Source organism: Mus musculus, chromosome 5 (assembly GCF_000001635.26).
Source record: "Mus musculus strain C57BL/6J chromosome 5, GRCm38.p6 C57BL/6J".
NCBI classification, from domain to species: domain Eukaryota; kingdom Metazoa; phylum Chordata; class Mammalia; order Rodentia; family Muridae; genus Mus; species Mus musculus.
In genome coordinates, this window is record NC_000071.6 from 127,030,480 (window position 1) to 127,056,593 (window position 26,114).

Genomic DNA, 26,114 nt, shown 5'->3' on the forward strand with positions numbered 1-26,114 from the left:
GCTTTTTTTTTTAAGAGACACAGTCTCACTATGTAGACCAGGCTGGCCTCAAACTCACAGAGATTTGCCTGTCTCTGCCTCCCAAGTGCTGCCATTAAAGGTATGTGCACTGCCATGCCCAACAAGATAATTCTTACACAAATCTACCCTGAACGATCACCCATGTCCCACTCACTGCCCTCCTAGATCCTCCATGGCTAGGCAACATAAATTCAGTTCTGTCGCTATGGCAACCATAGTAGGACCTTCTATGAAGCATCATTATGACTCTCACAGGCCTCCAAATCATGACTGTTCCCATTATCTATACAGACTCATGCAGTCTCCGGCAGCAACAGAGAATTCTACCATAACCCCAGGCACAGGCTGAGTGATGGATGCGATGGATGCTGAATGATATGTGACTGAGTGAACCGCAGTGCACTCTGGGAAACCCGGAAGGAGATGGCTATCATGAAAAATGATGTTTTTGCCTATAATTCAATATCCAGGTTAGTTATAGTGGGAATCAAACCTGAAACGTGTGAGCAGAAGTGCCTTAGGCTTCAGCTCGGACCTCAGCAAAGTAGAAAATAAACTCAACCAATTAGAATCGACCTTACATGGTAAAACTAGCCACTCCCCTATGGGACTGGCTTAGTAGCTACCAGACCAGTCATACAATTTTTTGATTGTTCTTATCCATTTGTCCATCACATGGCTACCTTTGAGGCCTTATTGTCAAGGCAGAGAGTCTCTGGACCGGTGTTCTCTAATACATAAATTTTTTCTTCTTTTTCAATTCTCTGTATCTTTACTTTTCTCGTTCATGTTTATCTTATTGAAAACTCATAGAATATAATCTGGTCATAGTTTCCCCTGCCCCCGTCTCCTCCTAGGTTCTCCCCACCTCCTCACCAAGCCAACTTCTTGCCTTCTTTCTTTGTCTTCAGAACACAGACAGGCAAATTAAAAACAAAAAAAAAAGCAAACAAGCCAGAATGAAAAATAAGTTGAAAAAGTATAAAAAATAAACACACACACCCAAAATCCCATAAAAACTTATATATAATATATAATAATATATAAGCAAAAGACCTGTAAGATTAAAAAAAAAACACTCATGTGCAATATGAGACAAAACGAATCTGCAAAAACCGCTATTGAGTTTGTTTTGCCTTAGCAATCTACTGCTGGGTATAGAACTTACCTTTAAGTGTTGTTTATATACCCAGTAAGACTCCATTTGGGGGAAAATAAATTTTCCTTTCCAAATTGTTATCACTTGGAGATAGCTTCTGGATTGTGGTTGGGAGTTCCTTCTATCTGTCCCTTTCAGCACTGGAATCCCACCTGGTTTGAACCTGTGCAGACCATTCTACTATCTGTATTCATATTGTGTCAGTCCTACCGTGTCTAAAAGACAGTGTCAGTCCTACTGTGTCTAGAAGATACTTGTGTCCTTCCTCCCCTCTGGCTCTTACACTCTTTCCACCTCCTCTTCTGTAACACTCCCTGAGTGGAGTGGTTTGATGAGAATATCTTATTTAAGACTGGGTGTTTCAAAGTCTCTCACTCCCTCTACATTGTCCAGTTGTGGGTGTGCATGTGATATGTGGTATGTGGTATGTATGTGGTATGTGGTATGTATGTGGTATGTATGTGGTATGTATGTGGTATGTATGTGGTATGTGGTATGTATGTGGTATGTGGTATGTATGTGGTATGTGTATTGTGGGGGCAGGTATTTAAGTTCATGTTTATGAATGCATGTATGAATGCAGGTGCACTTTGCTAGAGCATGCAGTGGAAGGTCAGAAGCCAACCTTGAACCTTAGATCTTATTCTCCACCTTGACTGAGACAGGTTCTGTTATTGTTCCCCATTACAAATGCCTGATTTTACTGGCCCACAAGCTTCCAGAAGTCTCCTGACTCCCATCTTCCCAAAGAAGTGTTGGGATTAAAGACTTGCATCCAGCTTTAGGTGGATTCTGGGACACCAAACTCAGATCATCAGGGCTGTGCTGTCAATGATTTACCTACTCTTAAGTGAGCCATCCCTACTTTTAAGTGGAGTCTTCAAAGGGTTCATTGTATCCCAGACATTTTTTAGGTGGCATCATCAGTAACATAACATATGTGGGCTCACATTTTTATATCTGACTAGTTTGATGTCAGAGCTGAGATGCTAAGGCAGCAAAAGCAAGGGAGTCATTACCTAGGGTTTTTCCTGGCCATCTGTCTCTCCTCTGTGCCCTCCAACTGGACTCTGGTTCTCCAAGGCTTAAGTGAAGATGGAGACCTGGGGGTGGGGGTAAGATATTTGAAGTACTTTGGTAGTCCTAAATCTGTAGCAGCCCAAAGAAGGACTTGGGAATAAGGAATAATAAGACCTCATCTTCAGGAAGACATTGACCTGTGATTGGTCCAATTACGCTTTATTGTTGCTGTCATCATGGTTTGTTGCATTTATTGAGTAGAAAACACAAAGAGCTGGCAAGAAAGCATTGTGAGATGAACCCAAGCAGGGTGCAAGACTTGTCAAAGAACCCAGAGGTGTGGTGTATAACAAGGAAGCAAGCATTCAAGGATCAATGAACATGCTATTTTCTAGTCTCTTCACTGCCTAACTTCCTTCCAATTCCACTATTTTAATGTAATTCTTCATGAGTGTGAGATCACCAAGTTTTGTAGAGGGACACTTGGCCAGGTCCGCTGAGCTCTGCTTCAATCTGTAAAGCACCCTCCATTCCCAATACACATCTCACGAACAGAAGACGACTTCGTCCCATCGGCAGATTCCACCTGAGCATCTCTCATTTTGCATCCTTGAACTGGCCATTTCTCATTGCTCCCTCATATATTGATCACAATATGTCTTAGAAGAGCCTCGAGATCTATGGTTCTGCTCAAATTTTACTTGTAGACAAGGAACTCCGGGCTGTCTGTGGCAGAGCATTTTTCTTTCCAATTTCTAAACAGGGTGAGCATTTATTGATCAAATCACCATCTTATTCTCACTACCTACATGGAGTTCTGAGCCCGTCCTTCTCCTCTGTGCGGAATTTAGCTATTTTACTATATCTTCTGCAAGGAAGAAGTGAAAGAGCCTCCCAAATGCAGTCTCTCAAAAAGTTAGTTCTGTTCCAATTATATTTAAGTAGTAGTCATGTTGGTGAGACATTCTGGGTGTAGCTTCTGACATTACTAGAAAACTCCCTGTCTCACAGAAAACTCCCCGCTCCCCTGTCTCTTATGTTTTTTCCACCACTCACCTCTTTCACAATGGTCCCTGAGCCTTCACTGTGGGTGTGTTTTATAGATGTATCTCTTGGGACTGGGCTCTACAACTCTGCATTTTGATTGGTTGTACTTTTCTGAGGTGGTCTCTGTTGCAAAGATAAGTTTTCTTGATGAGGGTTGAGAATTACACTTATCTATGGCTACAAGGGGAATCATGCGTGTGCCAACATGGATAGAAGAATGCTCAGGAGGTCTCAATCCTAGACAAAGAACTAAGAAAACGCCAAGAGTGTGAGAAACAGTCTTCCCCAGGAACGAGCACACCAGTTAGTTGTCCAATATTAAACCATCAGCCTTGACAACATACATATGATTATCAGCATACACCCTGAACAGGTTGTATTTAGGATTCTGTCTGTATAAAAATGCACATGTATGGATGTAATAACAATTAATGAAGAAGAATGAGTTTGAAAAAGAAAGAAGGGGATATGGGAGTGTTTGGAGAGAGAAAAAAGGAAAGGGGAAGTGGTGTAATTATAATTTCAAAATCAAAAGAAATAATTAAAAACATCTTTATATATCATTTTTTAAGTAACATAAGGTGTTTTGGAAAGCACCATGTCCAGAATATAGGACAGATATCATATATATTTATTATTGAAATAAACTGTTATAACAGAAGGGTTATAAGTTTAGATTTATTCTATTCATTTTTACTTTAGGTTTGATTTAATTTTTTTCTGGTGATAAAATAAACATAGTGTAAAGGTTGCTATTAATATCCACTTTGTGATGTGAGATCCCCTTTGAATGGTGAACACTCTGCTATGCTCCTGGGCTTCAACAATATTTTGTTCTCGCCAAGGGGATGTCAGTGGGCACTGCCAACATTCACAAAAGAAACGGTGTGAGATCTTGTCAAGATATTCTACAAATCACCAATAGGAAACATCAGTTTCTGAATTCCAGTCATTGAAGTTCCAGGGAATGGCAGATGGTGGACGGGCGGTGGGAGTAGGAGTTGGGGTGGGGATGAAGAACTCCTTCCTGAGTGGATCAAGGAAATCTCTCTTGCATCCTTAACCCAGACATTCGATATCAAACTGTGTCCTTGCCTGTGTTGGTGCAGAATCAGCCCCTCTCAACATGCATATCAGAGTACTTTGTGTACACCATGTCTACACAACAAACATGTTTTGGTCAATGACACCTCAACAAGGTTATGTAAGTTATTGGAAATAAAGACATGTCAAAATCAAGCCAGAAGGCATGGTGAGAGGAAAAGGGCGTGGTTCCCGTAGACCTGAAAAAGATGCACATGAAACAGGTGAGCTTATCCTGTTGAATGGAAGCCACATGCAACATACACATCAAGATAGGATTTCAGGCCCATACCGCAGGAACAGACACTTGCCTGATACAATACACCTAGCCAAAAGCCCACATCGGCCAACCTCACAGGCCCTAGAAGTGAACCTATTATTATTATTCTGCCAAATGGACATAATATCAAGCCACCCTTTCTACATTTGTATCTCTCTGATCATAAATAAATGCAGCTCTCAGTCCGCATCAGCCTGGTTTCTTTACGCAGTGGATGGTGGTTAACAGAGAAACTCAAAACTGGCCAAGAGAAATGTATTCCAGAGAATACATGTCAGAGGGTGCTCAACCATGACCTGGGCATTCATATCCCAGACCACACCCCAACCCCCAAGAGTTGGACTCTCATGGAAGGAGAGACCAGAAAAGCTGCAAGAGCCAGAGGCCAGAGATGACCATGGTAAAATGGTATCTTCTGGATTGATGTGTACAAACTCACAGCAACAGTGGCGGTCTGCACAGGGTCAATCCAGCCAGCATCCTACCATGGAGTGGGAAGGGGTTCATGAACCTCCACCCCTAACCTAACTGAACAGCTATGGGTACTTGAAGGCTCCTACAAGTAGAATAGAGAGTCAGTTTTCTTTAAGGGTGTGGTCCCCTGGTAGATCAACCTTGCTCCAGTGGGTGTCCCTACACCCAGGAGTACACGGACAATAGTGTAAATTGACTTAGTGGGTTATTAAACAACAACAAAAGGACATATAGGTTTGGGAAGTAGGAAGGCATTAGGGTCGGTTGGGAGGACCTGGGGAGGAACGAGAGGTGAATAGAATTAAGACACACTGTTAGGATTCTCAAAGAATTAATAAAGTGCCGTATTTGAAAAAGACACATCAAAATCATCTTTGTTCTTTTGGTTTTAAAGAAAGGAAAAGATTTTATGTATACCAAAGAATTAAGTGCATTAAAATTAGTTTGAGTGTCTCAGGGTAGCTCTGTTTGGAGGGGTGTCCCCTTTATGAGGTAGGGCATAGCTTTCAGGGTAGTACTTTCTTCTAGGTCTCCAGGCTTTGAGGTGAACAGTGTTTTGGTTTTGGGCTTGGGTTTGGTGGTTTTGATGGTTTTGGTGGTTTTGGTTTTGGTGTTTTGGTTTGGGTTTGGGTTTGGTGTTTTCTCACCATCTCCTTCCCTTACCATCAAGCACATCCACCAACATTACAAAGCAATGGTTGCATCCCACCTTCTTTGGGAACTAAGAAACTTTTTCCCTCTCTAAGTTGATTACCTCAGGTACATCATTACAGCAGTGGAAAGCTGACTGCACAGCATTTCCTAAGCTAAGGGAAGGAGAAGTCAGAGTTCTAGTGAGTAAGATTAATTCCGCAAGCATCCTTGCTGAGTTGCACTTCCCAGTGGGAGCTGGTGGCAGGTGAGACTGAACTTGGTGTCACATTGAGAGTCTTTGAAAGTCCTTAACTGACTTAGATTCTGACCCTGTTATTTCTGCTGCTTGCCAAAGCACAGTGAGAGTGGAGAACTGAAGTGATCCGGCCTTTTCTTTCTTCTGAGTTTCGTGTAATTGAGATAAAACATCTGAACCCAGAAGCCAGCAAAATGTCGGCTCTCCTAATCACTTCTCAGAAGAGTCTGGCAGGCAGGGCCTCCAGACAGCAATTATCAAGGGACTGTGAGCTCCAGAGCCTGCAGCGTGTTCCTGGGAGAGCAGGGTACAGCCCCGAGGGGAGGAGAGCAGAGAGCAGGAAGGGAAGCTTCAGCTTTTCTCTCATTTCAGAAAATGATCTCACATTTCTTCTTCAGTTACCTGTTGGTGAAGTTCTCAGTGGGGACTGTGAACCCTGGAAATGATCTAGAATGTCTTGAGCCCTCAGCTTTGATTCTGAACAAGCAAAGAAGGGGCCTTCATGCCACACCACCTTGCAGAGTTCATCGAGGCCATGGGGCATGTCATTGGGATTGGGGCCCCTTCTGTCTTGTTTTCTTCAGACAGCTGTGTCCTCCAAGGGTGTCAGATAGCATCAGATCCCTCCAAACCTAGGATGCTGTTCAAAGTGGTCATATGTTGTTATGTGTGATATTTTTCCTAGGAAGACACAACTCATGTATACACACACACACACACACACACACACACACACACACACACACACACACCTATTTAACCCAGGCAAGGAACTCACGCTAGAACATACTAACAATGATACTGAAGTCTGTCTTGATGAATCAATGAGTTTTTAATTGATGTTAGCAACTGTAGTACTGGTAAGGGTCACTGACAAGGGGCAGGGATGACTCAAAATAGCTGCATCACCAAAGAGCCCACCCCAACCTGGGTGACAGCTCAAGAGAGCTTTAAAACTGGCAGTCTCTGCAGAGTCTGCAGGGAGACACACTCCTCTCCAGGGGCTCTGCTCCCCAGAGTCTCCTCCCAGCAGGTGCTCATTGCTTCTGAAAGCTGGGGAGTGGGAATCTTGCCAGTGTTGCTTTCCAAGGCTGGTTGAGCTTGCTTACTTCCTGGGTTTCACAGGTCACCTCCTTCCTGCATGGAGGAGATGTTTAAACCCGAGGAAACTACTGAGCACAACACATGTTAAGGCTGCCACATATATGTACATATAAAGTGGGTGTGTATGTGTGTGCATGTACATGTATGTGTGTACATGTGCTAAGACCTGGCTAGAATCAGTGAAACTGGACTTTCTTCCTGTGCTGGATAGATGTGTGAGAACTAGAGATGCTTGGACATTGGTATGAATTCAAAATCCTACATCAGGAGAAAAATAAATGGTCAAATGCATATGATTCAACAGCATTGGGCATCCAGCTAGTGTGTGTGTGTGCACGCGTGTGTGTGTGTGTGTGTGTGTGTGTGTGTGTGTGTGTGTGTTAGGGTGCGGGTTCCTCACATATCCCAGGCTGCCCTTGAACTCCCTCTTTAGCTGAGGCTACCTTGAACTTTTGATTCTCCTGCCTCCACCAAGAGCAAGCCTAACCAGCCTGATCTAACTGCCTTTTTAATTGTTGGGAAATCCCAGACTGAGACAATGTAATAAAGGAGAGAGATGAGCCCTTTGCATTTGCCCACGAGGTGCATAAAAGGAAGCCAGGCTGTGAAGAGGTCAGTTCCGGCTGCCTCTCTGAAATGGCCTGAGTTTGCGTTCAGAGGCCACCTTACTCTCCTGCTTACATAAAGATGCCTCTGTGGATGGTGAGGACAGAGAAGGAAGGAGAGATCTTTAAGTGCTGGAGTTATCTGAAACTCAGTCTATTTCTTTTAATGCTTTTGTTTGAAAGATTCGTTTACAGACAGCAAAAGGAGATTTCAGCTTTCAGCACCGCATTTCAGGGAACAATGGATTCTCTTCGCAAAGTGAATTGTCATCTGTTTTCCCCAGAAGAGGCAAGATGCAGCTGAGCCGGGAAATTAACCGCTAAAATGGCAGGAGAGATGATCGCTGATCACAGGGACAGATGGGCTGGTCTCTTCCATTCCTATTTATTTCCAAAGGATTGCTGATGGGCCTTCAGCCCTATCTCACATCTTTTTTACCCCTGTGGTAATGTAGAGCCAAAGTCCCCAGCGTGGATTTGTGTTCTGTGGGTGGGAAAAAGATTCTGAAAAAGAAGAGACAGTGGCATGGGAATTCCCCTAATTTTGAGAGTCCATTTTATAATCAGCCTTGACACTTTAATTTGCTTCTAGGCTCTCAGGCAAGACTTAGCCATTATTTGAATTTTTAGGAAAAAGTAGTTTCATCACCACCAGCTCTGCTTAGTCAGTCAAGCATCAGTTCGGTAGATACCTACTAGGCATCTGTGTGCTCAATGCTGGTCTAGAGTTGGAGATGAAGATAAAGGCCTCATGGGGCTCAATAATAAATAATAAATCAGAAAAAGTATAATATAATTTTAGGAACAGGACTTTATGCATTTATTGCATCTTGGATGGAAGCGTGTTAAGATACAAGGTGTTCTATTGGTAGGTGAGATATTCTATCCTGCAAGGAGGCTCCTGAATCTCAGGAGGTGAACGTCTCCAAGGTTTCAGGAAGTTCCAGAAACTGACAAGATTCACTAGCCCCCTCCCACCCTGGGCAAATATTGAGGTGACTGGGGAACACTCAGACCAGAGGGGAGGAGATGCCTGGTAAATTCAGAGATCAACAGAGTCACCAGGAAAGGACACTCTTCAGCCTGTTGAGCTGCCTGCAGGCTGTGCAGTGTGCTCCAGGTTCCCAGCTTTTGGTAAGCTGTCACCCATGCTGAAGTGGGCAGTGGTGATGCAGCTGTCTTTGAGTCATTTCTGCTCCTGGAAGTAATCCCTCGACCATACGCCTGTAAGGAACCCCAGGAAAACTCATTGGTTCACCAAGCTGAACTTTGGTGGCATCCTTCCTGTGGTCTCCTTAGTTCTCTGTCTGGCGTGGGCACACATTTGTTTATGTTTTCCAGCAACAATGTCAGGCACCACTTGCTCATCAAAACACTGACACTTACGATGTAAGTATCCATTTCCACATCTTGTGCCAAGAAGACTGATACAGTGCTAAAGTATTTAACAGTTTGAAGTAACACATTTTCCTGTTACTGTGCATTAGTTACACAAAGTAAGGGGTTTCTCTGTGACATTATCATATAATGTACTTTGGTAATATTCATCTGGCTATTATGTTCCATAATTGTTGTCCTTTCTCCCTTTCTCTTCCTTTCATATCCAACATTTTTCTATTAACAATAGAGCTGGATATTTTATGATGTATATATATATATATATATATATATATATATATATATATATATATATATATATATAATTTCCTGTGATGGATGTTTTTCTTTCCTTGACTGTTCGTGACCTTAATCTGTTTTATGAAGTGTCTGTGTCTGAATTGATAGATCTATAAATAGATGATCTTTACATAATAAGAGACACTGATGCTTTGCCATGTGTATTATAAGTTTCCCCTCTGTTTCCAGCTGTTCTTTGGTTTAATTATGATACAGTTTAACAAACACAGTTTAAAGTATCATGTAGTCAAATTAATAGGTAGTTCTTTATGGCTTATTAACTTCCTTTTACGATGGAAGAGTTGTATCCATATGTCAGGGAAATCTTCATTCTTTATTTTTATCTTTACTAAAATGAGGTTGTGTAAAACTCTAGTCATTTGCATATTTTGTCAACTCCTAATAATTTCATTTTCCAGCCCATTATGTATTTTGTTCTCACCTCAGCCACCCCAGGAGGAGGCACAGTTTGCCTCAAAAAAGGCAGGGTTTTGGAAGTAGAAAAATCATGAAATGAGAAATATACTACACACTCTCCAGTGAAAACCCAACCCCTAAAGTCTCCCAGCTCCTGGAACACATCAAGGAAAGTAGTGATTCTTGTAGATTAGAATTACAAATTATATTTACAAAGATGTTTTATCAAGAGAGGTCTGTGTGCGGGTTATAGCAATTAATAGCGAACAGTATGAAGACAATATTTGCTACTTTTAATATTTTATTCATTTTATGTGTCTGGATGTTTTGCCTGCATGCGTGCAGTACCCACATGGGCTAGAAAAGAGCCTTTAATCTTTTTGAATTGGAGTTACAGACAGTTGTGAGCCACTGCATGGGTCCTTGAAATCAAACCCAGATCCTCTGCAAGAACAGCCCGTGTTCTTAACCACTGAGTCATCTCTCCAGCCCCAACAATTGGCACTTAAAATAATTAGTTCTAAGTAGTTTGCAAGCTAGTTATCTGGGCATGTTATTGACCCACCCATTCTCTCCCCCACCCCCTGCCCCAGTGGGTGTGTGTGTGTGTGTGTGTGTGTGTGTGTGTGTGTGTGTTGCTAACCTGAAATAGAGTATTCATCATGTATCAAAATCTAATGGAAGTGCTAATGAATCTTGGGTGTTTTCTTCACACATTCTCCGGAGGACTGGGTAATTACGCAGTTCCCCATGGACATCAGATGACTTTGGGTAATGACAGGAATTCCATGTGTCTTAGGATGCAGCTGAGACCGTGCTCAAGGCAGTAACTGCTTTCTTGGAACCCTCCCGGAGCTTGGGCTCACCTTGGACCTTCTTGCCAAGCTCTAGTGTTATGAAACAGGATTAGCATGCTTTAAACCTACCTTTTCCTGTATCGATCTCTCTGTCCTGGGTTACAGTGTGTTCTGCTATTGGTTTAGGTCTTCCGTTCATTCCTGTAGGTCCTGTGCATCTCTTGAAGGGCTTACTGCTAAGTGGTTTCTGTTGCTTTGCCATTCGGGAAAGACTTAAGGATGAGGTCCACTCCAGGAATGAAACTTCCTTCTGCAAGAATTGAGTTGGTAAAGTTATTCCAGAAGACGTTCTTTTAGTTTTTCTTTCCAGCATCCATCAACTTTAAGAGCATGGGAACAGATCCATTTATGCTACAAGCTCTGCCTCTCCCCTCCCTGGGGAGAGCCGTCTATACTTAACAGAGTCTTGTCACCAACCCGTTCATCACTGCTTGCCTCTGTCATCCCTAGTGAGCTTGAATGCAGTTGTCGATGGTTGAAAGGCTTCTTTACCTCCCCCATACCTCACCTCCCTTGCATGATCTCTTTTTGATGTTCTATGTGATGCTCCCTCCTCCTTGAGATGTCTCATCCGCTCCTTTCCAAAGAAACAGCATTTGGATCTGACCATGGCCAGTGCCTTCCCTTGAAGCCAGGAATTATGTTCTAAACTAGGGAAGTTAATGTCCTGAGGTATATTTTAAAACCTACTGGACTGTAACTGGATAGACAGATCAGTGGTTATGAGCACTGGCAGCTCTTGTAGAGGATCCAGGTTCAATTCCCAACACACAGAGGCTCAAAAACACCTGTAATTTCAGATTCCGAGGATCTGAGGACCTCTTTGACCTCCTTGGGCACATATACACATGCAGACAAACCACCTGAACGTGTAAACTAAAACTTTTCTTCTTTAGTCCACTGTATTCTTACCAAGTGCGACAGTGAATAGGGGAAAATAGGGATTTCAAGGAACTTGGATTCTCCCACAACTTAAATATCTCTGGGATAAATTGGGGTGTAGAGATGTTTCTTAAGCATGCCAGTTCATTTCCTGTAGGTGTGAACTCTTACTGTGACCATCTCCTACTACCAATTGTAACACCCTGTGTATGTATGAGAAGCAGCAGTCTTTTCTCCTTTCCCCTCTGCTTCCTTCCGGCAGGCACATTTTCCTAAGGACAGAGTCCACATGACTCTAGCCTTATAGTCTGGTCTATATGTACTGGGGTGATTAATATTGATTATCAACCCTACGGAAGATAGACTCACCTTGGCAACAAGTCTCTGGACTTGTGTGGTCATATCTAGATCAGGGTAACTGAGATGAGAAGACTTAGCCTAAACAGGGATGGCACCATCCATGGGTCAGGTTCCTGTACTGAATACAAAAGAGACAGTGAGCTGAGCACCGGCATCCATCTCTCTCTGCTTCCTGATTGTGAGTACAGTGTGATCCCCTGACTCATAGCCATACTACTGTGCCTTCCTCACCATGATGGACCATGCCCCCTTGAAGTGTGAGCTAAATAAATCATTCATCTCATAATTTGCTTTTGCTAGGTAATTTGTCACAGCAAGAGGAGGAAATGGAACGAATGCACACAGCAGCTAGTAAACATGAGCAAGAGACAGGAATGTAATGGCCATCTTACTCTCTGGGTCCTCGGGTGTAAGAGGGACCAAACTCATAAGTCAACTCTCTGTACGTATATGTGATGATACCTTGAGGCCACTAGAGTTCTGTTTCAAAGAATCCTGGATTCATAGGTCATATCCTAACCCCTATGGGGCATTAGATGTCTGGAATGGTCAGCGTGGTCAGCTTGGTCAGCATCTCTAAAACTGGATTTTTAGAAGGTACATCCAGAGATCACTCCTGCATACACACACACACACACACACACACACACACACACACACACACAACTACTAAGCAAACTGGTAAAGAAGACAGTCACCCTTCCCTGAAGACTGATGGGCACAGGCAGCAATGGCATTGGATAAAGACTATTCAAATAAATCACTTTCTGATGCATAGACTGGTTTCCCTTTTCATCTCCAGTTTCACAGAGTAATTTAAAAAGCAGACCTTTAAGCTAAAGGTGAGTTTCAAGGGACTGGAGAGATAGCTTTGTAGTTAAAAGCTTTATCTACTCTTGCAGAAGACCTGGGTTCGATTCCCAGCACCCATATGGTGGCTCACAGCCATCTGTGACTCCAGTTCCAGGGGATTTGGCACATACCTTGGTCTCTGTGTCACTTCGTGCACATGGAGCACAGACTCAGGCACACACACATACACATAAAAGTGAGGTACAAAGAGATGCAATGAACCACTAAGTGTTAAAATGCTAAGGCAGAGATAGGATATGTACTATAATGCATAAGCACAATAAATCCTGAAGTTACTAGAAACACAAAAGAAAACTACCCACTCTTCTCCTTCATTGTTGAAATGTTATAAATCATCAGGCCTTATGGGGCAAAAATTATAAATCAACATTGCCTTATGGGGCAAAAAGCTCAGAAAAGATTTTCATATTAAGAGGTACCGTTTTATAACAACACTAAAAATAGATACAACAACATATGATTCGCATCTGATTCTGAACCCAGGGAAATGAAGCCAGTGTATCAGAGTCACAGACGTGCACATACTTATGAAAACACTGGTCACAATTGTCATGATTCCAGGACAAGGGAGATCTCACCCCTGCTTGACTACAACCAAAGAGGTCACTACATCCACCACAAGCTACCAGGGCCAGCAGCAAGGATTCTGGGGTCCTCTTTAGCAATAGCGTTCACTGTGGTAGGAGCTGAGCCTATCTAAGTTTGGGAAAACACACTGGCACAGAAAGCAAGCTGCCAGGAATGTGCTGAGTCTCAGATCTCTCCTCCCTCAGCATCTCTGCATCCAAGGCTAAGAGATGCACAGGACTAGGCCAGGAGTGGAAAGCAACCTTCATTGTAATGAATGGGATTCTGCTTCCTGTATCACTGTTGAAGGTCAACAGGGTGCCTGATAAGATCTACTCCAAGTATATTTGTAAATAACCAAAATTAGCATAAGCACCTGCTGTGGTATCCTTCACAATACAGGACAGCTCTTAGGAGAAAGGCAGGAAGGAAAGGAAACACACACACACACACACACACACACACACACACACACACACACCTGGCAAGGAGATCACTAGCCTTACCACTGTCCTTTATCTGACTTTTAAATTAAGTTTTATTCTATATTCACAGTGCATGAGTAATCTCTAGGTCCATGGTAAAAAAAGATCCCTGTAGATCTGTCAATTTTCTCCATTTTAATTGCTTTTTCTCCCCATTGACCAAATGTGCTCACTAGTTTTCAGAACTGTTACGCAGCTAGAGCTTATGACATTTTTTTATTATGATGATTGTTGTTGTTTCTTGGTTTTAAACAGAAACTCATCAGACAGGAAAATAAGCAAGAAGATTCTGAAGTCTTTTCTACATTCGTTTGTGGAGAAAGAGTGGTGTAGCCCAGGGCTGTGTCTGCTTCAAAATGCAGGGAGAGTCAGCCTACAGTCCATAATTAGCACCATGTCATTCCAGTGAGAGCCACAGTCCTGTGCCACCCCGTGGGACCCAAGTCCTGATCATGAAAATCCATGCCTGCACATCCTCTCTGAAGGACCCGAAAAAGTCCCTTGGAAAGGGCCATTCATCCCTCATAGTGTCTCTCTAGCATCTGCCTGGTCCACTGTGCCATAAAATGAAATCTCTCTTAATGAGAAACTGCACCTACCTTTTGGCCTCCGGTTTCTGAATTTCACAGCTTATTATGAACGTTTCCATTTATTCAGAGGGTGCCTTTCTGACGTGTTAACTCCATCTTTCAATCAGTCCTATTATATTCCTTTTTCCCTTTTTAAAGACGATCTACCATGTGGTCTTTGAGTGTGGGGGATTTTTATTAATCTGTGTTCTGAATGACTGGCTGTGTTGGATGGATCCCCTCTCTTTCCCCTTTGACTCACTATGCAAAGCTGAAGGCAGATGAGCCCATGAATTCTAGAGTCCAGTGGCCTTTTAGCCACCTGCTTTCTCCCCAGGGGCGCAGAGACACCTGGTACAGAGCCATGGCCCATCCTGCTCACAGATAGCATGCAGATAGCTTTCTGGGATCTGGGGGCGGGGGTTGTTTGTTTTGTTTTTATGATGGAGGGTTGTTCGTAAAGAAACAAGAAGCATCGAAACACACATTCTAGATAAGTGGTTTTTAACCTTCCTAGTGTTGTGACACTTTAAACAACCATAAAATTATTTTAGTTGCTACTCCATACCTGTGATTTTGCTACTATTGTGAATCATAAGGTAAATATCTGTGTTTTCCAGGGTCTTACCCTTGGGTAAGGGTGGTTTGACCCACCCCCCCAAAGGGGTCGCGGCCCACATGTTGAGAACCACTGTTTTAGATGGTCCAAGATGTACAGAGTGACTTTCTGAGTGACACAATGGCATCTTCCTACTGGTGTTTCTGTTTTTATTTAAAAAAAAAAAATCAGGGCTCTGCTGATGAGTGGAGCAGGGGGAAACTCACCTCAGCCTGGTTTTAATTTAAAAGGAGAGGAGGGAATAGGAGGGAGAGAGAAGGCAGGCATATGGAAATGAAAGGAAGGTAGAGTAGGAGAGAGAAGGAAAAGAAGGGGAGGGGTGGGAAAAGGAGGGGAGGAGGGATTGTGGCTTGGAATGACAGGAGTGAAAGAAGATGGGGGGAGAAAGGAGAATAGAAAGTAGAGGCTAGGGAAGGCAGAGGAGGAGATAAGATAGGAAGAGAGATCAGGAGGGGGTGGGAAATCTCACTTCTTCCTGTGATTGAAGGCTCGGAACAACACCAGCTTCAGCCTTGTCCCCTGGTCTGAAAATAAGCCTTTCTATACTTCCATATCTCAGTTTCTCTGTCTTTCTTACATCTGTTGGCTCGGTCCCCTTTTAAAGTTATTGTGATGGAATCGACATACCTGGTAACAGCATTCACCCTCCTTCACTAGACAGTCAGTTAGAAATCAGAGTGCCATCCTAGGAGCCAGAGCATGAACATCTGGGTTCTTTTTTTTTTTTTAAAGATTTATTTATTATTATATGTAAGTACACTGTAGCTGTCTTCAGACACACCAGAAGAGGGAGTCAGATCTTGTTAAAGGTGGTTGTGAGCCACCATGTGGTTGCTGGGATTTGAACTCTGGACCTTCGGAAGAGCAGTCGGGTGCTCTTACCCGCTGAGCCATCTCACTAGCCCCAACATCTGGGTTCTTATCTGGAGAAAATCTGTTCATTGAGCCCTCCTGGAGTCAGTACTGTACCTGGGCAAGTAGAATGTGGATAGGGTACATCAGGAGCATCGTTCCTGCATTCAACTAGACTCCAGACATATGGGGAGTAAAGACATGGAGGAAATGTTATCCCTCTGGTATATCTGGATACTGTTTGAACAGGTAAAGGACAATGACCATTGAGTGCCAAATATCCAAGTTCAATCCCAGGAACTACAGGCACAGCAACCTGATGGAGGAAAGAGTCAGAGCTTGATATAGGTAGAGCACATGCCAAAAGTAATTCTTTGCTAATCACGTTCAAGGAATAAATGTCTTCTTAACTAGAAATAGAAATAATAACTTGGACCCAGGATGCGCCTTGTGGTGGAAGTCCATTTATCTCTTACATGCAGAGCTAGGCTGTTAGACATTTTGGTCCAAGGATGAAGGCTTTCACTAGCCCATCAATACATCAGTCTTCACATGGCCCCTCTTCCCAGTGGCTCAAAATGGTCAACATTTGAGGGCAGAGAAGGGCAGGGTATCCTCTGGAAGGGTCCCTGTTTCATCACAAGGAGAAAGTCATCCATTCACAGCTAACCACTGAGCAAGCTGGGGAAGTCCATGTTATTTGAAGCAGCCACATAGACGATGGGGAATTTAGAATTTTAAAATTTTGTGTTGAGAACACTGGAAACAAACCAAAGGTTTTCCACACCGGACTCTATTTTTAGACACATGCAGGCAAAACTTGAACACCACCAATCATGTTATCTTGAACTCATTGGCAGGCACACACAATTCTTTCTGCTCGCATGTCTGTATTGCTCATATGCCTACCATTCTATGAGGCATCTCAGCAGCAAAAGAAAAATAGGTTGAAACTAGTGGTTGAAGTGGCTTGAGCTACAAAATCCATTAGCAAAGCCCCTGGCTATTTTTCTGGTTCTATTTGGATAAATTTAAGATAAGTTGGAAAGAAAAAAGTCAGAAAATGACTCTGTCCAGGAGTCGTAGCTAGCAAAGGGAGCATTTTCACTTGGGATGTCTGCTGCTGGCCACCTCTGGTCTTTTCCATGACTAATAAAAATGTGGGAGGTTCTCCTCAGAGGACTTCTTAGAAGCTATGTGTTGTCCTCATTCCAGACAATACATTGGTTTGTTCTTTGAACCTAGATGAATGTGGTATTTAGATCTACTTGTAAACTTTCATCCGTATTGATACAGAATTGATTCATTGATGCTACACCTCGCATCATTGTCAACTAGACACATCTGGGGAAAAGGGAACCTCAGCTGAGGAATTTTCTCCAACTAATTGGTCCACAGGCAAGTCTGCAGTACTTTTTTTTTAATCAATAATTGACCTGGGAATGTCTAGCCCACTATGGGCAGTGCCACCCCTGGGCAGGTGGTTCTGAGTTGAACAAGTGATGGAGAAAGGAGCAAGCCAGTAAGTGGCATTCCTGCATGGTTTCTGCTTCAGTGCCTGCCTCTAAGTTCCTGCACTGACTTTTCTCAGTAATGGACTGTGGTCAGGATGTGACCACACATTGCTGTTGGTTATGGTGTTTACTACACCAACAGAAACCAAACTAGATGTAAATCCTAGAAAATTTGGAAACTGGAGGTGGCTTCCAAGGAGATAATAAGAGTGACCAAATCATCAAGTTCTCAGAAGACCTCACAGGGGGAATATTTTATAGCAGGGGCTTTGTAATTTTTTTCTAACACATGCATTTTTTAAGAAAATATCACTTGAAAATAATGTCTCACAACTGTTGCCGGTGGCTGTAGCACTTACACCTTTGTGTCATGCAATGTTTTATGAATTATTACCTATAACAAATAACTAGAATTTTGCTATTACAGTCTTTTTTGGCCCAAATTTATGAAGTTGAAATATCTAAAGGGATTGGGTGTGGTGATGTATTCCAGAAATCGAAGCTCTCAGGAGGCAGAGGCAGGCAGATCTCTGAATTTCAGGCCAGCCTGATCTTCAGAGTGAGTTCCAGGCCAGCCAGGACTACATAGTGATACCCTGCTTCAAAAAATAAAGAAATTCTACCTGACTCAAATACATAAAGTAAAAATATTAATGATCTAGCTAAATACTATAAGCCATTTTTTTTGTATTCACTATTTTTTCCTTTGTTTGATGAAATGCCTTTTCATGGTGTGAGTTTCTCTCTCTCTCTCTCTCTCTCTCTCTCTCTCTCTCTCTCTCTCTCTCTCTCTGTGTGTGTGTGTGTGTGTGTGTGTGTGTGTATGTGTTTGTGATATTTGGATTCTTTCTATGCTACAATTAATAGAGCCATAGATTACACATGATTTTAAAACAGATTTTCTAGATCTGTATTGTTATAAAAGCCTTTAAAATCATTGCCCTGTACCACAAATACTTCAAGATTTGAAGTATATAAAAACCATTCAGTAGCAGGGGTTACCATTCTTGATTGGAAGTATAACTGCTTGGAAATACTTGAGAAAAACAAATTATTCCAATGGCAAAAGAAAATGAAGCCAGGACATCCAGTCACTATAAAAGAGAATTCAGCCTTCAGCTTTCTTTCTAGCTCCAAATAATGACAAATGCATTAACAGTCTGGCCACCTAGGAGGTTGTGAGCATCCCCCTCCCATGGATCCTCATTCTTTTTGTAGTTCTGTTCACACTTATCTGAGTTATGTCTTACATATTACTGTCTCAGTTCAAGGCTATGATTTGAATAGTACTTACTCAGCTGTGCTTCAGTAGCTCTTGGCATTCATTGTTTGAGGATCTTTGGAGCAGGTCTACCTGATGGTTAGTGCCACTAGAATTTTAATGCATGTCCTATCCACCCATCCATGTCCATGGATGAAGTTGATGAACATTATAAACATTAAGCCAAGAAATGAATCCATGCATGAGTGGTCATGTATTGTGTGATTACATTTACATAAAATATATAAAAATAAGTAAGCCCGTAATGATGGAAAGTAGACTAGTCTCTTCTTCAATAAACTTTTAAAGGTTTTTTTAACTAAGGTTTTCTACTTTAGTGAACTAGTAGAAAGTGGACTCTAGTAGGTGCTGGGCAGAGGGTACTGAGGAATGTCTGAGAGGGTGGAAGCAGGATGGTCTTGAAAACATACAACGCTGATGGCTGCAGAGCTTTGTATGTGTAATACAATGTAAGCAAAAGTGATGGCTGGTTAATCTTATGTCACATGATTTTCTCTTAAATACTCCCATATGTATATATCTAAATAATTGTACAAGACTTTCTTGCCTATATGTGTCTACCACCATCTGTATATTGATTATTGATCTAAATTTTGTTAACAATCTACTGATCATCTACCCACTTACTTATTGTCTGTCTGTTATCATAAATTATCTATCCAAATTATCTATTAGTTACCCATTCACCTACTTTCCTATCACCTATCATTTATGTATCCTCCATCTCTGTATCCATCTATCTGCCTATCTATCTTTATATTTATTATCTATCTATCTATCTATCTATCTATCTATCTATCTGCCAATCTGCCTACCTATCTACCCAGCTATCATCTATCAGTTTTAGCAATCTTTTTCTACCTACCTCATTTATCTATATCCTATATACTATCATACATCTATTCTTTGTTTATGTATTATTCATATCATCTATTGTCTAATATTTATGTCTATCATATATCTATGTACCTATGTGTCTGTCTATCAAGAAAGTCAGAGCCATTGCTTCATTTACCTCTAAAAACTCATGATCCATCACAATGTCTGGAACACAGAAGTGACTCAGTAAATTGCATTAAATTACAGAATTAGGTCATTTATAGAAACCCATCCTAGGTCCTCTATTTCATACCACCTACCATGTAGATTAATGAAGGGGAGCCTATTATTCTTAATTTGCGATCTGTGAAATGTCAAGCCGCCAGCTCCTGCCTGATTCACAGTGCAGCCACCTTTGTAAAAGTTCCTCCTGTTTTATTGGATCTGCTCATTCTGGGTGAATATGATTCATCACACCGTGCCTGTGGAGCATTGCTTCTTCTAGGGGAAGTTAGAAACAGATCTAGAAGGTACAAGGCCAGCTGAGAGTCTAGAAGTAAAATGTTCTCAACTCACACATGTTCTTGAGGATGAGAAACAATTCTGTGCTTGGATGCTTATACCTGAATGGCCCATGGAATCAGCGATGGGTAGGGGAGCGTCTGCTTCTCTAGCACACATTCCTGAAGTCACCATTGACCTGATACAATAGAGACAAATCTCTTAGTCAGCTGACGCTGTTATATATCTCATAGATTCTAGGTTTCAATTTCCCAGGGATTGTCCCATTTCTAATATTAAGCCTCCTATTGGCTCAAAAGCCCCATTCCCAGCTCATTGAACATCCTATCTTATAGTGATAGGTGTGGTAGGTGTGAGAATTTATGACAAGATCCACAGATCTCCAAAGACAAAGACAAGCATTCTTGTTTCTTTTAGAATCTCTATCTCTCTCTCTCTCTCTCTCTCTCTCTCTCTCTCTCTCTCTCTCTCTCTCTCTCATGTTTGTGGTGTGTGTGTGTCTGTCTGTCTGTCTGTCTGTGTCTATGTGTGGTGTATCTGTGTGTATGGGAGAGAGACAGAGACAGAGACAGAGAAAAAGAGCAGGTGAGCACCAGCCCTTACCATCACCCTGATTGAGATAGCATCTCTGGTTTAACCCTACAGATCTGGACCCTGAGCTTCTGAGTATTCTCCTGTCTCTTCACCCATCTCCATAGGTTCAGTGGACTGAAGGTCCAATATGCTCTCTGCAGCTTTTTGCGGGTTCTAGAGATCTGAACTCCAGTCCTCCTGTTGAGCTGGGTTCCCAGAACCTACTTGGGCATTGCACAACTGCCTTTAATTTCACTTCCAAGGGATCTAAAGTTCTCTTGTGGCCTCTGCTGGTAATTGCCTCATATGCAAGCATGTACACACACACACTTACATAATTAAAAATAATAAAAATGAATCTTTTTAAAAATCACAATAACAAACCTCATTCCTCTCCTCTTCTGGGAAGTTTCTTAAAGTTTCAATTATTTTATTGGTTTATAAGAAGATTTTAATAAATCCACAAGAATCAGGAAACAACAGAATATATTATAACTTGTCAAAACACAAACTAGATTTTACTCATTTTTTTTGCATATTCACTCAGCATCCACTTGTAAATTTTGACAAATTCCACTCAATCTTTAAATTCAGCCCCAAAGAAAACAGTCATTATCTGCCAAAGCCTTGCATGCTTCCTGCACCACAGTGATAGAGCAGGGCATGGCGTGCCTTTGAGTGACACGCAGGCTCTCAGCGGGAACATTTTTGGATAATTTTCTCTTTCTTCAAGGAGTGTAGAAGGGCTTAATAAGGTTTGAAAACTTTATAGAAATGAAAGTAGATAGGCTTCTTAGGCATGTATCTACATGTTGACACAGAGTGGGTGTTAAAATGCCTGCCTGCCCAGAAAACCATATATCCAATGTGTGGGACAAGGAGCATATCTTCCTCTCATCAGGAAATGGGCTGAGGTGGAAAGGAAATGATTAAGATGAAAATCTCCGTTCTGTTTGGCTGAAGAGTTGGATGACCTTTGAAGGGGCCACACAGAATCTGAAAGGGATGAACAGAGTCACAGGGATTGTCAACACATTACCTACAAGCCATGATCACAGTTTTACAGAAAAGGGAAAGAGACTAACTTTTGCCGCCAAACTCAAGAGAAGGTCCACCACCAAAGGGCATCTGTGCTCAACAATTTCTCAACTTCGGTATTACTGGGATGCTCTCAGATTTTTCCCTACAACATTTGCGTTCTCCAACAAAAGAAGGATGCAAAATTTGAAATGCTTTCTGGGGAACTGAAAATGATAGTACGTCTGGGAGATGGCTCAGCTGGTAAAGTGCTTGCCACACAAGCACAAGGAACTGAGTTTGATCTCCAGGGACCATGCTAAAACTCCGGGGCCACAGTACTGGCTTATTAATCCCAATCCAGGGCTGGTGGAGAAACAATCTTTCTAGCCACTCTAGAGTCAATGAGGATTAGGTTCAATGAGAGATGCTGTTTAAAATAATGGGGAGAGAGAGAGACAGAGGAAGACACAAGGTGCCAACCTACATCTACTGCACACGCAGTCACAGGTGTATGTGCATTCAAAACACACACACACAAACATGCATGGTGCATTTCAGATGTGAGTAACCAGCGTCAAGAATACATAGATGTGATAAAAATCTAAATAACACACAGCTGGTCCCCCAGAAAAGACAATAGCAACACAAAGTGAATACACATTTTTTTAAGAATTAGAGACTCAGATGATCATAGGTATAAATTTGTGCATTCCAAGCCCAATGCTTTCTGGTAAGATTTACAGTGTATCACTGATCCGTGGGATTAAAAATCACTATAAATATAAGATTAAAAAGGAGAAAAGAATCATTACACTCACAGTAGAGTTGGCCAAATGTAGAGTTGCCCTACTATGTAGGATATAGCTGAAAGTCAAAAGGAATTAACCTTCAACTGTGTTTAGTTTCTAAACTGTATAAAAATAAGAAGGCTGACCCCCAGGATAGCATCTCTTCTGAAATCCAGAGAGTGGGGCACATTATTCCACCACCCCAATGCAGTGGACCCATCTCCACATGGAGATGAAATTCCTCTAAAATTCAAGGACAGAATATCAGGTCTGGCTTATCAGCTACATCCTAGAGACAGTTCAGTGTTAAGCAATGACTCAATGGGATGTTGAGGTCATGGCACATGAGCTTCAAGGAGCGACACCTGTGCTTCACAGAGATGGCCATGGCCTTCTTCCTTTGTCAAGCCCATGGTATGTGCCTGCAATCAGTTCTTTCTTCTCTCGCCATTTCAAAGACACACATGGACAACACAACCTTCACTCTTTAGAAGAATGCACTCTCTCTAATCCAAACTCCGTGGAAACCCTCTCTTCACAGTCTTCACAAGCTACAGTCTTTGGATACTGCTGTTTGGGAGTGGGTTTGGTGCCCTCCTTAGCTCCATGGCCAATAGACTTAGGTGCTGATCAAAGCTGCGTAGAGTGTCAGGATGTTGGAAACAGAGTCAGGGTCTTGTCTCCTTCCTTCTAACTTTATCAGAGGAGCTGTAATGCTATTTTTTCTCCAATAGATGCTCCTTTCAGATCCTGGGAGCAAAAATATGCAGAGTCAGCCCTAAGCAGCGCACTGTGTGGGAGTTCTATTGGGCCCTGATAATCCCCAGGGAAATCATGTCTGTCTGGGGATTATCAGACATATCATATCATGTCAACATGATAGCATCTATTTCAAAGCCCACTCACAAAAGAGTGTAGCCACATGGCTTGCTTTAGTCATTGCAATGAGCACAGAAGTCTGACTCTTTCAATCATCTATAAATAACAGTGCTTCCACATAGAGCTGTTTCTGATGGCCTGAGCCGTGGTATAGGTGACCAGTAGGTACAGTGTACAAGAGAGAAACCACCTTTGTGGTATGTCTTAAGAGTCTGTATGCAGAGACACTCAATGTGACCCAATCTACATTGTCTTTAACCATTCGGTTGATAAAAGCATTTCTACCCATCATGGGGACACAGCAGTACTAAGCCCCACCCCCACCCCCATGGACACAGGAAAAATCAAGTTCCCCTTGGATAACATGATAAAACCTTTATCAGAGACAGACAATGAGATTAAAACCTCCACTTATTATATTCTTAAATAATTCTGGCAATTGAAGGTAGAGCCTTGTATATGCTAAGCAAGTAGTCTACTGCCTAGCTATATCTCAAGCCTTTACTTATTCCAGCCTTTATGTAATCGAATTCAAACTAAATATTCATTCCATGTTCTGAATGAGAGTGTGCATTCATATATTCTAGCATGTTCTCAATTTCACAGATTGGTTGCACATAATAAGAGAGAATGAGGCTATAGTACAGTTGAAAGAGCTCAGCATCTGCCATTAAGTTCATCCTGGGACCCACTCGGTGGGAGGGGAGAACCAGCTCCCTCAAGTTGTCTTCTGACCTCCCCATGCACACATGTGCACATGCACCTACATGCAAACAAATATAACAAAATATTTATAAAGAATGTGTTTTAGTTTAAAATCTTGTCCAAAGTATGCTTCACTATTTAAGAGATAGATTATATCCTGAAAGAGTTTTGATACCCACCTACAAATTTCTATCTTTGCATTTTTCCCTAATAACAAATGACTCCCTAAAGAAATTGCAATGCGAATAATGACTGAATCCCTCATAAGGATTATTTCATGACTTGTGCAAAGTTCAGTAGGTCAGAATGGACTCTGATGATTCTATTTGACTAGACACAGTCCTCGGCAGCTGCCCCATCTACATCTTGCCCTTCACTCAACCATTCTCAATGCAGAACATCCAAAAGCATCCAGGGCTTTTGCTCCTTTGTATATGTCTGGTGTTGATCTGCTATCTCAGGAGCAGGGACAAAGTGATAACAACACCATAAATAGGGATCTTCGATGAACTGGTCAGTGAATTCTATAGATGAAGAATTGTCTTTAACCATTCATTTGATAAAAACATTTCTACCCATTTCAGGGACATAGCAATACTAAGCCCCCCATTATGGGCATGGGAGAAAAATCAGGCTCCCTTTGGATAGCATGGTAAAACCATACATTATTGCTACACATTATTGGTGACACTTAAGCCCTGTTTGTGTCTGTGAGAGTTTCAGAAATCAGGGCCTCTTCTGGAGATGTAACAACAGCATCAGAGAGAGTGAAGAACAGAAGTCAGGGTAGATAAAGCTTCCTGTTGTTAGACTAGTCAGGTCTGCTCTCCACCATTCATTCCTTCTGTTAACAATACTAGATTTTAATTCAAGTTTTGTAGAGCTATCTATATTGGCCAACTATAGAGTCAAATTTTCACACAGACACATGCCCTTTGCCTACCTAGAATGAATGATTTTAACTTGTGTTTAGGATTATGAAGTTGCCCCCATCACCTATGTGCAGCTTGTTGATATCAATTAGCCTTCAGTAAAATGGCACAAAGTTGAAACGCACAACCAAGCATTCATTGCTGATGTCAGTGTTGCCCTCTCTCTGGTTCTGATGCCTTTAAGTATAGAAATTTTGCATACATTTCTCTGTAGCAATTAGGGGAATTTATCAGGAAAGGGGTCCTTTTTCCATAAGCCTGTTCATATGGAATTTAAAGATAGGTATAAGTGGCTAGGAATTGCCTAGAAGGATGGGTAGATAGAATCTGCTGTGTGATTCACTTTGGAGAGTGGGGGGAATTCAAAATGAGCAACCCACCAAGCAGCAGGGGAGGGCTGTCTTCTTTACAAACCCACCGCCAAGTAGCAGCACTAATGACACCATGCAATGAGAGCCCTGTGTGGCTAGTCCTCTTCCTGAAGGGCAAACATGAGTACAGGCTGGCCACCTCGCCTGTCATCACAGAGAAGAAGAAGCTGTCAGGAAGGAAACTGAGTCCTACTTATTGGATGCCCTCAAAGGGAGGAGTCAGTTCCCAACTGGTCCTCCTTTGACTAGATCCTTCTCCATCCTCCAATACACTGTGTCAGAGCACACACATGCTAACCAGCAAATTTCTTTCATGTGTTTGAGGTAAAAAGCTTGCCAAGTTATTCCATTACTTGTAGAGAATATGAGAATGGGAATATAATCGAAATATAACATCTAGGTAGCTTATGACAACATTCAGCCACATAAGAAAGCAAAAAAAAAAAAAAAAAAAAAAGTCAGCCTCACGGAGCAGGAGTCTAGACTTTCAGTGAAGTTTTCCTAAATGAGCTATACATAAATTTAAACGTAGCCCTAATTTAAAGGTAGTCCATGCCTCTAGCCCACAAATAAGGCTAGCCTTGGAGACAGAAACAAGAGAGCACTATTCTTCACACTGAAACCACTTTTGAGATCAGCTATAAATATAGCCTCTGGCTGTCGTCTGTGTTAGCACGTAGGTGGATCGAGGCAGAGTAACCTGAGAAAATATAGGAAAGATGAATGTTGCATGGCGAGTTGGGGTCTTCTCACTGCTCTGGCACACCTCTGAGTATGCTAATTAGTAAGCAGCCATGGGTAGAGTTAACTGTCCAAAACTGTATGCTCTGTCAATATCTTTCACCATTGAACTGCTTCCATCAGTACCA

General features: G+C 42.0%; 1 long non-coding RNA gene across 1 annotated transcript in view; it reads left to right on the forward strand.

The window, feature by feature from the left end:
• The first annotated feature begins 309 nt into the window (after positions 1-309).
• Positions 310-26,114, forward strand: part of 4933438B17Rik (RIKEN cDNA 4933438B17 gene) — a 57,741-nt gene continuing 31,936 nt past the window's right edge. The window contains exon 1 of the long non-coding RNA NR_040685.1: positions 310-491. This is a non-coding gene — a long non-coding RNA (RIKEN cDNA 4933438B17 gene). The remainder of the gene's footprint in view (positions 492-26,114) is intronic.